The sequence below is a fragment of the Miscanthus floridulus genome, chromosome 18 (genome assembly GCF_019320115.1).
Source record: "Miscanthus floridulus cultivar M001 chromosome 18, ASM1932011v1, whole genome shotgun sequence".
NCBI classification, from domain to species: domain Eukaryota; kingdom Viridiplantae; phylum Streptophyta; class Magnoliopsida; order Poales; family Poaceae; genus Miscanthus; species Miscanthus floridulus.
This window is the reverse complement of record NC_089597.1, coordinates 65,010,345-65,023,362: the sequence shown is the minus strand read 5'-3', so window position 1 is coordinate 65,023,362 and position 13,018 is coordinate 65,010,345. Positions and strand designations below refer to the sequence as shown.

At 42.7% G+C, this 13,018-nt stretch overlaps 1 non-coding gene across 1 annotated transcript; it reads right to left on the bottom strand.

The window, feature by feature from the left end:
- Nucleotides 1-3,760: 3,760 nt before the first annotated feature.
- LOC136524971 (small nucleolar RNA R71) lies at nucleotides 3,761-3,868 on the bottom strand. Its single transcript, XR_010776314.1, has one exon. It is a non-coding gene; the product is annotated as a small nucleolar RNA R71 (small nucleolar RNA).
- Between the last annotated feature and the right edge of the window lie 9,150 nt (nucleotides 3,869-13,018).

Genomic DNA, 13,018 nt, shown 5'->3' with positions numbered 1-13,018 from the left:
AAGCGGTATTCCTGAGCCCGAGTATGAGTCGAGCTAGGTGGGGACCACCGTTAGCCGACGGTTTAGGAGCCGAGTCAGAGAGAACCTGGTCGAGTCCAAGGCTTCTGCTTGAGTTGATTCCGAGTCCGAGTAGGATCAAAAATCGAAATTTCACCGAAATTCTCGACAAGATCTTCTAGCGCATCTTGGCAAGTTGCTGGAGAAGCTTAATTTGCCGAGGTCTCCATGAGGTGACCTTGGAGCTTGTCGGAGTCGTCCGTTGTGCAGATCTAGGAACCGAAGATGAAAGCCGATCCCATCAGCAAAGTCATGTTGATGTTGAGGTCCATCAAGCTTCCGATTGGGAATTCACCGAAAAGCCTCTATCTAGTGCACCAGCTGTCGGTGTCTGATGACCGACGACACGTTACGAGGCAACCCAGAACGATGTTAGGTGGGCTTCGACGAATGCGAACTTGATGGTGAACGCAAAGATAGCGATTTATACTAGTTCAAGCTACTAGATTAACATAATACCATACGTCCAGTTAGGCGTATTGCCTTGCGTTGGATTGTTGTATATAAGATGTGTCACAAGGGGGTGCTCATGCCTCTCTTTATATAGTCCAGAGGGCAGGCGCATTGATCTAGTACTAGTCGGCTATGAGAGAAGAGTTGTAATCTAATAACAAATTTAGACTTTTCAAGAATTCATCTAGGTCGGTCATTATAGCCTTGGAGAACACGCCACCTTGTTTTGTGCCCTCTTGGCAGACCTTAGGCCGGCCCGTCTCTTTGCCGGGTAGTCAGGTCCTATGAGGAACTCTTAGGATCTTGGTCCGTCAATAGGATAGACAGCCATACTACTAAGAAGGACAAACTTGTTTGCATATCGGTCATCTATAGTACCACTTGAGCAATCTAACTTTGCATACGTTGCTAGGATAAGTAGCAGTTGGGAAGAGTGAAAATCCTTTAAAAAATATTTGTGAAAGGCTAACTCATGTGCACAAATTGGTGGAACACTCGGGGAGTTAGCACATTGAAAAAGGGTTTGAAACAAAGTTTGGAAGCGTGTTTGGGCAACCGTCGAACCGGCCAACGGCTTCGCGCACGCGTTCAACAGACCGAACGATAAGAAAAGGCCATTTGCCCTGTGCTAGCGGTTGGACCGGCAAGCACGGGCAGTGTTGCTGTGGGAGCATCGAACCGAGTTATTGGTCCGGCGAGGACCGTCGAACCAAATCCTATGCATTTTGGACCTCTCTAGAACCTCTCTGGTGGGCGTCGGATCCAACAGTCGGACCATACTTTCATGGGCGTCGGGTCATACGCTAACACTGTTTTAAGTAGCCATTGCTTGTTGTCAATGACCGTTGGTGCCTGGCGGTTGGACCACGGGGGCTGGTGGTTGGACCGTGAGGCACGCAGAGGTACTACCAAGGGAATAATGGCTAGATGAGCTTGTGCCCTATACAAATAGATGGTGGCCAGCCATGAGACATGGTTGAGCACCTTGGAGATATGTTGCCCAAGTGTTGTGCTTAACTTTGGGCCTCTACTCACATACGCTTGATAGAGATCATCCGATTAAGTGAGACTGTTTCCTAGTGCGTTGCTTTGAGTGATTCCAGTCGAGTGACACTAGGTGGTTGAGTTGTAAGCCGGGTTACTTGTTACTCTTGGAGGTTGCCACCTCTGTTGGCGGTCCTTAACGACCAAATTCAACCGCCAAATAAGATCCAAAACAGGAGAAATAAACAAACTTATGACACATATGCTTTTATTATTGACATATTTCCACATGTATTGGAAGCTTAGTGTTTTACAGGACTTTTCATGAAATATATGGGAAGTATGGCCAAAGTGCGCAATCTAGAAAGCGTAACGCAGATCCTATATCAAAGAATGAGAAGATGGCCCATCCAACCAAGCAATCTAGGCCAAACCCCACCGAGGCTACGTAGGAAACCCACCAGACGAAGGCGGTGGCGAAGTGGGCCAGCCTAGGCCCCCAAGCCCGCTCAGCCTCACCTCGCTGTGGCGGTTGCATGGCGGCATGCATAGGCAGTTTAGGGCGGTTTCCTAATTTACCTATGCCCTAACCGATCGACCTCAAGCATGTATAAAAAGGATGGGTGGAGCTCTCCTTCAACACACCTCATTTGGAGCCTCTACCTCACTACTACATTCTTGTACTCTTTTACTTTAGTAGTATTTTGTGAGCTAGCAAGAGCTATCAAGGAGAGCTTGGTCCCTTGGAAGAAAGGATCTTTGGTATGAATAACATGAAGAGTTCTTTCAAAGTCTTGCTCTCATTTTATCAATATAGTTGTGCTATTGAACTAGAGTATAGTTTTCATGTTATAATCTTGACATATGAATTATCATATAGTTTCTATGTTATGATCTTAACATGTAGAACTTTATGCTTAATCATTCATACAACTTGTATGATTAGAATTAGAGCGAAGTTGAGGTGGCGGTTCATCGTGCCTTCGGGTGTGCCCATGTCCTATGCTTGTCTATCCGTAGGGTCAGAGTACCGGGGGATGTGGGTAGTTTTTGTGTAATCGGGCATGGTGCCCGGGTACATAGGGATAGATGAATGCATTTGCCTACTCCACGGTTGAGGGGTAGGTGGCAGATGGTGATAGCCCTATCCTGTCCCTCGTAATCCCCCATGTTTGGGTAGGGTGTAGGAGTCTAAATTGTTACATGAGGTTGCTGACATGACCAGTACTCGGTGGCCTCCCGACCTATCTTACACTTAGGTCTAGCTCTAACCATTTCTCTTTTATCCTTTAGGTTGGCCAAAGTGTGCGTCCATTATCCTGAAAATACCATTTTTACCCCTGTTATAAACTTTGGTTGACTATGCAAGCATGTAATCTTGTTCATATCCATGCTAGAAGCTTTATACCATGCCTTCCTTTGGGAAAATATAAATAATGATACCCTGAATACTTTCGGGTGAAATGCTACAACGATAGATCCGTGTGCTTGCGGATATTGCTTCTGTAATCGTTAAGAACTATCATGTTGGTGTTCCTTGGCAGCGTTGCTAAGATTTATCTAAATCTTAGTGATGGTGCTAAGAAATACCAACATGCATTTCTAGTGCCGTTGCTAGGAATGGATTCCATCTCCATACTTGGTGATTGCACTAAGAAATGCCAATAAGCATTTCTGGCGCAGTTGCCGTGGAAGGCAAGGTTAAAAGAATCTAGTAGGACATGATCATGATCATATGCATGAATGGTAGCCATAGTTTGTGCAGGCTAACTCTGCTTGTTTTCTCCTATTGTGGATGAAAACAGGATAGTGTATGACCGGTTACAACCTGCCGAAAAACTACACCGATAATCCGGAGGCACTCCTAAGGAAGAACCAGTCCCATGCCACTTCTTCTTCTGCTACTCCGTCGGCAAGTGAACCAGTCACCCCAGCACCTGTCCGCTACTTCACTCATGGCCAAGTCACTCCGCGACTACTCCACCCCTACTGTTGCCTAATATGCCCATAATGATGGTGCAGGCAAACCTAGTTCTATGGTTTGCCTAGTGAGGACGCAAGTGCACACCTTCAGCACTTCCTTGAGCTGTGCGACACAATCATCATAAAAGATGTCGCACCAGCAAGCATCAGGCTCCATCTGTTTCCCTTCTCCCTCGTGGGGAAGGCAAAGTAGTGGTTTTACAAGGACAAGAAAACCGTCAACACATGGGACAAATGTTCTACGACGTTCCTCACAAAGTTCTTCCCCATGGGCAAAACCAATGCCCTGAGGGGGAGAATTTCAAACTTCCTAGCAGAATTCCATGGAATCTATCCCTGAGGCATGGGAGAGGATATAGGATTACATCCAAGCCTGCCTACACCACGGGATAGAGAATTGGATTGTGCTCCAGAACTTCTACGAGGGGCTGACGCCCATGTTGAAGGGGCACATAGATGCAGCTGCTGGAGGCACATTTCTTTCCCTCACCATCGATAGAGCCATGGCTCTCATCGACAAGATGGTGTCCAATCAAAGCTATGGGGAAGAAAGAAAACAACAAAAAGGCATGCATACCATTAAGGAGACAGATATGCTTGCCGCAAAAATGGACCTATTGCTAAGACTAGACTAACGTGCCGCTGATAAAGAAGCAATGAAGAGCATCGTCCAGGCCATGGACTAACATATGACATGTGAGGTTTGTGGTGAAGTCGAACACTCGGGGAATGATTGCCCCGAGACCCGTGAAGACGCCGCATATATCAACAATGGGTTCTGACAGAATAACAATGGGTGGAACAATCAATCCCGCCCGATGTTGATATTTCTTAACAACTATTGGAGGATTCCACAAGCGCACAGAACTGTCAGCGAAGCACTTCGCTCAGTGAGTACCAAGTGTCGAATTTATATTTTCCCATAGAAAGGCGGAAGGCTAGAATTTATAATTGGACTAGGATTTGCTAAAGGAAGGCTAAAGTTGATTCTAGGTAGGTGAACGATAGTGAAGGATGAATGTAAACTACCTAAACTAACTACTAAATACAAGCTAACCTAGAGATAGCTAGGTGGGAGAGTGAGCGATTTATTTTTCTAGTAACTAAGGTAAACAAATGACTAGGAGAAATACGATAGTACTTTGGGGCATAGCTCGCCTACTAACTAGGAGAGTTAAATAGGCAAGGTCTGCCATGAGCCCTACGATTTAATAACTAGACCTATCTTGGTGGAATACAGAGGATGAACAAGGTTGTCACCACTTGCCACCTACCACAATCTATCCCGAGGCCTAGCCGTATCCACAGGTAATCTATAGCCTAAGAACCACGCTTAATCTATAAACTTACTACTTCGATCCGAGCTCTGATGAAATAAGATCAAAGCACCCTAACCAGACGGTGGAACCGGTACTAACGAAAGACTACTAATTATAAGATAACCTATGCTACTAATGCCAAACAACAAGCACCTAAGCTCACTAATGATGGACACTAATGACTAAGTACTTAAAGTAAAGCAAAGCAATAATACTAGAATAAAGTACTTAAATAAATAAAGTAAATGTTGAAATGAAAGAATTACAAAGGAGCTATACCAGACCCAGAAGACTCTTTTGGACTCTGAGAGTAGCTCCGCTCTTGCTCTACTCCACTACTAGACTACTACTCTATAGCTAAGCTAAGCTAGAAAGCTAAGAGAAGCTTAGAGAGCTTGGAAATGAATGGGGCACTTCTCCACCGAGCTCCACACCCTCTATTTATAGTATAGAGAGGCAGGGGGGTATTTGTAGGTAGTGGCAAGGTCAGTGGAGGACATAGGATGCTAGGTGAAAGCTATAGTTTGGTTTTGGTGAATTGATGAAACCCTAAGTGCTAATCTAGTTTATCAAAGTGATTATGAGATAGGTAGCACTACTCCAAGTGGTGAAGCAAATGAAGATCAAGGCATGATGATGGTGTTGCCATGGTGATGATCAAGTGCTTGGACTTGGAAAAGAAGTAAAAGAAAAATAAAAGGCTCAAGGCAAAGGTATAAATGGTAGGAGCCTTTTCATTTCGGTGATCAAGACACTTAGTGAGTGTGATCACATTTAGGTTCAATAGCCATACTATTAAGAGGAATGAAACTCGTATCAAAATACGGTTATCAAAGTGCCACTAGATGCTCTAACTCATTGCATATGCATTTAGGATCTAGTGGAGTGCTAACACCCTTGAAAATGTTTGTGAAAAATATGCTAACACACATACACAAAGGTGATACACATTGTGTTTAGCACTTGGGAGCAAGGGTAAGAAACTTCACCGGCGGAGTGTCCGCCCGTAGAGTGTAGATAGTCCAACGGTGCCACCAGCGCACTGTACAGAAAAGATAGGGTTTCACAGAGTGCACCGGACGTTGGCCTCAACTAGACCGGTGCGTTCGGTTAGTGGAAGCAGTGAAGACACTGGCGTCGGTCTTCGATCGGACGCTGGGTCACTTCAGTGACTAGACGCTGGCGAGACACGTCCGGTCCTGCTGACGTGGTAGCACACAGAGGAGAAGTGAGTGACCGGACGCTGGGTGAGTCCGGTCGGTCATGACCGGACACGTCTAGGTCATGAGTGGAGGCTTACTAGGAAGTTACCGAACGCTTGGGTCCTACGTTCGGTCGTGATCTAACTGACTGCGTTCGGTCATAGCTGGAACCTTACTAGAAGTGACCAGACGCTGGGGTCCTGCGTCCAGTCGTGGCACTATACTACGTCTGGTCATCACTTGACCATTGGGATCGGGTGCTCAGTATTTGAAGAGAGAGATGACGTGGCAGCCATCCAGTTGACTGAACGCTGGCAGGGTGCGTCCAGTCAATCTGGCCAGGAGCGTCCTGGTCACCCCGAGCAATGCCTAGTGAAGGGGTACAACGACTCTATTTTGTGGGGGGCTTCTATTTAAGCCCCATGGCTGGCTCTAGCTCACTCTCTTGGCCATTTGTATTGACATAACAACCTTGTGAGCTTAGCCAAAGCCCTCCCATTCATCTCCATCATAGATTCATCATCTTTGTGAGATTAGGAGTGAATCCAAGTGCATTGTTTGAGTGTTTGCATCTAGAGGCACTTGGTGTTCGTGTTTCGCTGCTGGGATTTGCTTATTACTCTTGGTGGTTGCCACCACCTAGACAGCTTGGAGCAGCGAGGATCGTCAAGCGAAGATTGGTGATTGTCTCCGGCTCCTATCGTGGTGATTATGAGGGGTTCTTGACCTTTCCCCAGCGGAGAGCCAAAAGGTACTCTAGTGAATTGCTCGTGGCTTGTGTGATCCTCATCTTGTGTTGGTTGTGCGACACCCTATTGAGGGTTTGGAGTGTGATGTCCAATTAGTGCGTGAACCTCCAAGTGAGTGAATCGCTATAACGAGGACTAGCTTGTCGGCAAGCAAGTGAACCTCGATAAAAATCATTGTGTCATCATTTGACTTCAAGGTGATTGGTCTTCATTGGTTTTCATTCTTGTGATTGATTGGTTCATTCCTCGACATGGCGATATCACTATCTTGCTCTCTCACTTTACATTACCACAAACTAGTTATCAAGCTCTTTAGTGTAGCTAGTTGTGAGGGACTTGTTAGTTTGGTTAGTGTGGCTCTTTAGTTAGCCTTTGAGAGCACACTAACTTAGTATAGTGCCATAGTCATTGTGTGGCTAGAAATAATAGAAACTAGAATTGTGGTAGGTGACTTGTCTAACCAGTTTGTTAAGTATTGTTGTAGGAATTTTTAATAGGCTATTCACCGCCCCTCTAGCCATTAGGACCTTTTAGCTGGGCGGCGCTAGGGGGCGCTGGCCAGCCCTAGGATCCACCACCATTGCATTGTAGCGCTATGGTTGCTCCTCCAATGCGGTTGTGAAACCAACACATGGTGAAACTTGGTAGGTAAGTCGGTGGAGAGCTCCCAAGTCTATGACAATGGGCCCATGAATCCACCGGCATCAAATCTTGTCCGTTGATCAAACCTGACTTGAATGGAAGCTTGTGATTGGCTTAGGAGCAGCTCCCATGGATCGGTGACGTGGTAGGGCCACTTGAGGGGCCAGGCGACTCCCTTGTAGTGCCAGGCAGCAGGCCCAAGGCCTCTTGCCACGTCCACTTGCTTCCTTGGTCCATGTTTGTCACCATTTTGGCCAAATTTTGCCATATTTCCTGCATACAAATAATTCTACAAGTACAAGTGAAACTAGGTGAATTATAAACAAAATTCTTCACATGTGATGTGATTTACCTTACTTTGCCATGCTTTTGGGTGAAATGTTTATGGTCAAAATGGGTGTTAGTGACCGTCAATACCCACAAGGAGGTAATTCGAATTTTAGCTCAAATTTCAATTCGAATCAACCATCCTTGAAAGACCTAGTTCTAGGTCAAGTTAAAATAAATGAAAGACTTACTAAAAAGCTAACATATAATGACAAAATGCTAGAAAATATTAACTCAAAAATAGAAGATCTATCTTCCTCTGTCAAAAATCAATTGAGCTTTAATAAAATGATAGAAACATAGTTAAATCAAATTGCTGCCGCTATTCCTGTTAATAATGAAGGGAAGATCCAGGGGCAACCCGACAATTTCCTTGAAAAGGTTAATGTAGTGACCACGAGGGGTGGTAAGTCCACTCGTGATCCACCGAACCCTAACAATAAAACAGGGAAAGCACAAGGGCAACAGGAGGAGGGATCTTCTTCATCAACGAAAACACAAAAAGATCAAGAAGAAAAGGAAATGGCACCACAAGACTTCATCGACACCAGCTACTTGTCCGTTTCCTACAAAAAATAGAAAGCAAGCCGTGGACGAGCAATTTTCTCATTTTGTCGAGATGATAGATAAGATACATGTGAGCGTCCCCCTTATGGACGTCTCACATGTACCTTCTTACGCAAAGTACATCAAATGTATCATCAACAACAAGCGACCATTGCCATCCACGAGGTCGTAAAGCTGACGGAAGAGTGTAGCGCAGCTATACTCAACCGTCTACCTGAGAAAAAGAAAGACACTGGGTGCTCCACAATCACGTGCTCAATCGGGGCCTAGCGGTTTGATCATGCCTTGTGCGATCTAGGGGCTAGCGTCAGTGTAATGCCTAAGGTCAGTATTTGACAAGCTAAACTTCATGCATTTAGCGCCAATGCCAATGATGCTCCAATCGGTGAACTCGATAGTCCTCTATCCGGTAGGGATTGCTGAAGATATCCCAGTGAAAATCTAGAGTTACTTTGTCCCAGACGACTTCGTAGTGCTAGATATGGAAACAACAAAAGAGTCGCCCCTCATCCTTGGGCGACCCTTCTTAAGCATCGCGGGAGCACAAATTGATGTTGGAGTAAGAGAAATCCGCTTCAATATCAATGGCAAAGAAGAAAAGTTCGACTTTCGGCCCCAACAGGAGCAATGTTCCATGATCAGAATCAAGTGCGGGCCAAATCCACAAGGCATTAAGGAGGTTGAGATACAACCTCAACTGGTGGACAGCCTCGTCAAAAAGAATAAAGAAAATAAAAAGAGGCCGAAGCTAAAGAAGAACAACCCAAAGCAAAAAGAAGAAACTCTGAAGGTTGTTCCCACACCACCAAAGAAGAAAACGGTGTGGAAACAAAAAGAGGAAGCTCCAAAGTCCACCACTACACCACCCAAATCAAACAAAATGGCGTGGAGACCAAACAAAGTGCAGTTATCCACGTCCACTTCTCCGGACACGGATGTACCTTCATCGAGCAAGAAATGAAGGGAGAAGAGTCATGCTCATTAGACTTTAAACAATGAACCCTTACCGAAGGTAAGTCGGTAGTTATCTTTTATGATCATAATTTCTAGATAATAAAACTATAGTTATGCATGTTAAAAGAAAAAAATAACAATAATTAGCTCAACTTTCATATAACTTCACTTAAATAAATCCTCACTATCCTACCATGCTCTATACAAGTATGTTTTGGTTTTGGGTATGATTTTTTGTGCAATCATACTTTCATAGGTTTTTTAAATTAAGCATAGTGCTTAGATTAATTAGCCCACCTTAATCAAATTAAACATTATGTCTAGTTTGATCATTGTACCAAAACTACTAAGTATAGACATGGAATAAACTTATTAGTAAAATCATATAAAAATATACATAATAAAAACCAATAACTTACCTCGGAGCCGTCACAAAGCAATCTTGGACCATAGGCCTCGAGCTAGCTTGGGGGAGGACCCCGCAAAAGGTAACTTGTATCTTTTATTTTTCACATTTTCATTTTCTACATTTATTTAATTATTGGCATTTAAAAAAAATTAAAAAATTAAAAATACCAAAAAATGAAATATGATAAAAACAACAAAAATTATGAATTCTACTCTTCATATGTGTTTTAGGAATATTTAGTTTCTCCTAAGTTGAAATGAGGAAAAGTTGCTCTGTCTATAATCATATGTGCCTAGGCTGTAACTTAGTATTCCCCAAGATTTAAGTTTGTTGGCTAAAAATGTCTCATCTTAAAAACTAGAAAACTTATGGGTTGCAAACCATGCTCCTTTTCTAAGTTGTTGCGAGTTATGATATGGTACAAATAGAATTTGCTATAAATTTGTTCTAAGAAAACCTAGACATCCAGAGTTTTTAATTTCAAAAATGCTAAAATTCAAAAGTTCCTCAATGATTATGAATACCTACCAAGGCTATATGACAATATTCAAATACAAAAATCTTAGTCATATACTACTTGTTACTGCATTGAGCTTTGTCCAATTGTTTGTGACCCTTGTTGAGATTCTCGTCATGCGCCCACAATGTTTTCTTAAACGGTAAACGGTCTTTACACGGTCGCCCTTCGTTTAGCGTTTAGGCTGTTTACATGATGTTTCAACAAAGTTAAACGGTCTAAACGGTTTTGTACTTAAAAAAATACATATAATTATATATATGCATGTAGAAAATCAAGTATTCTAGCATTTATACATATTTATCCGAGTAAAAATCAATTATTTTGGTATGTATATATATTTATGCATGTGAAAAGAACCAAATATAGATATTTATGCATGTAATATATCAAGTGTACACATTTATAAATATAATAAACTTAAGTATACAAATTTATCAATACAAAACTGAACTAGATTTACCTCGTGTTCGCCTAAACAGCCGTTTAAACAATTGTTTAGCCTAGTTTAATACTGTTTATCTCCATTTCGTTTAGGTCGTTTAGACCGTTTTCCCGTTTTTTACCATTTAAATGGTCAACCGTTTAATTTCCATTTACCCCCTAAACAAAATAGTTTACCACCATTTATCGTTTACTGGCCGTTTAATCAGCCATTTAGGCCGTTTAGGCGAACACTGTGCGCCCATGATCAAGACACACGTACACCCACAAATAAACTGCTGACTCTTACACTGAGAGTTACGAAAAAACATGTCTTTTCATCCACCAAATAATTACTCCATTCATTTATCATGAGTCTCTCTTTCTAAAGTTTCATAAGCCAAAAAGAAAAGTATGGGCTATGCTAAAAAAAGGAGAGAGAAAAGAAAAAATATCCATGCCAAAAGGCATGAGAGAGAAAAAAGAAAGCATGCCAAAGAGCATGAAGAGAAGAAAAAGAAAGAAAGAAAGAAAGAAATAAGATAGTCCATACTTTCAAATAAAATGCATTTCTTCAAAAGAGAGATTCATGATCAAAGGAGTACAAAAATATTATAGAATTAGGAACATTATAAAAATTCCTATCGACAAAGAATTTCGTCCCGTGCCTGAGGACACACGCAGCAAGCCAGAAGGGTCCGCTTGATGGAGCAGATCCGCCTAGCTTCAGCACAGGGGTGGTTGATCCTGCGCAATCCTCTCGAGGTGTGCCAGTCAATTTGACCCTGCAATTGACAAGGAGAGAAAGTTCATTAGTAATTAAGGGCGGAACTTGCCGGTGTTGCCAGACAGTTCTGAAAGTACGGCTGTGAGAGCCGATGTGAAAGGAAATCGGCTAAATAGCCGATCCCAGTATATTCATGAGAATAAGTCAGTTAGAGCTCATGGGGTCGTGTAAGAAGAATCGGTTATCATTCATAATAAATATCATTTAAGCAAACATTAATCAATGGCAATAAGATATCGATGATGGTCGGTTTATACTGAGCCAATGATTACAAGTAACCGAACTCCTGTTTATGTAAAGAAACAATTCAACACCACTCAACCATCTAATAAAGATAAATTTAATGAACATGTTAGACCTCATCTATCACCATGACCGGTGGGGCATGAGGTAGAATCATGCAGGCCGTAGAAACAACAATAGACTTGATGACCCTAACTCATTACTAATATCAGTGGGGCATGAGGCAGAATCATGCAGGCCGTAATACAATAACAAGATCATGGGGCTAATACATCTTTCAACTTATCTCTACTTCAACGATCTCGTGATGTGAGCTGTTCGTGAAAGCATTCGATATCGGCTAAATAGCCGATTCAGGCATAGCGCAAGTTAAGGTCATGCCTTCTCAGGAACGGATCTATCAACTAACGATCCCCACTCCACAGTGCTAACAGTGGGGTGAGAGGCAGAATCCCACAGGCCGTGATAACGGGCCATGGAACGGTTCTCGCTAACCAATAGATCTACTCAAGATCGAACATGCCTTAACCGCACACTATTTACGATTAAGATTGATATAAAATAGCCAATAAAAACATAACTCATCGTTTAAGATGTAGATTAGATCAGTTTAAGATTAGTAAACGATGGGTTAAATAAGATATAAGGCCAATCCAGATCAATCTCAATCGGACAGAGTGATATTGCTGTAATTAGATAAACAATGAAAGCAATAAGCAATATCGGTAACTTAATGAATCTACCAAAGACTGCCATTCAAAGGTAGAGCTGATAACTTGACCTCAATCTAGTTCAAGCAGTGGGGTTGAAAGCTCTAGTTTAGGTTTTGGTTAATTGATGAAACCCTAAGTGCTAACCTAGTTTATCAAAGTGATTATGAGATAGGTAGCACTACTCCAAGTGATGAAGCAATGGCGAAGATCATGACGATGGTGATGGCATGGTGATGATCAAATGCTTGGACATGGAAAAGAAGAAAGAGAAAAACAAAAGGCTCAAGGCAAAGGTATATAATGTAGGAGCCATTTTGTTTTAGTGATCAAGACACTTAGTGAGTGTGATCACATTTAGGATAGATAGCCGTACTATTAAGAGGAGTGAAACTTGTATCGAAATACGGTTATCAAAGTGCCACTAGAATCTCTAACTCATTGCATATGCATTTAGGATCTAGTGGAGTGCTAACACCCTTGAAAATGTTTGTGAAAATATGCTAACACATGTGCACAAGTTGATATACTTGGTGGTTGGCACATTGGAGCAAGGGTGAAGAAGTTAGAAGTGAAAATGAGTTGGTCATGAAGATGCTGGCGTCGGTCAACTGACCGGACGCTGGGTCTAAAATCACCGGACGCTGACAGCATGCGTCCGGTCGAACTGGTCAGTTGGCACAGTACCTAGG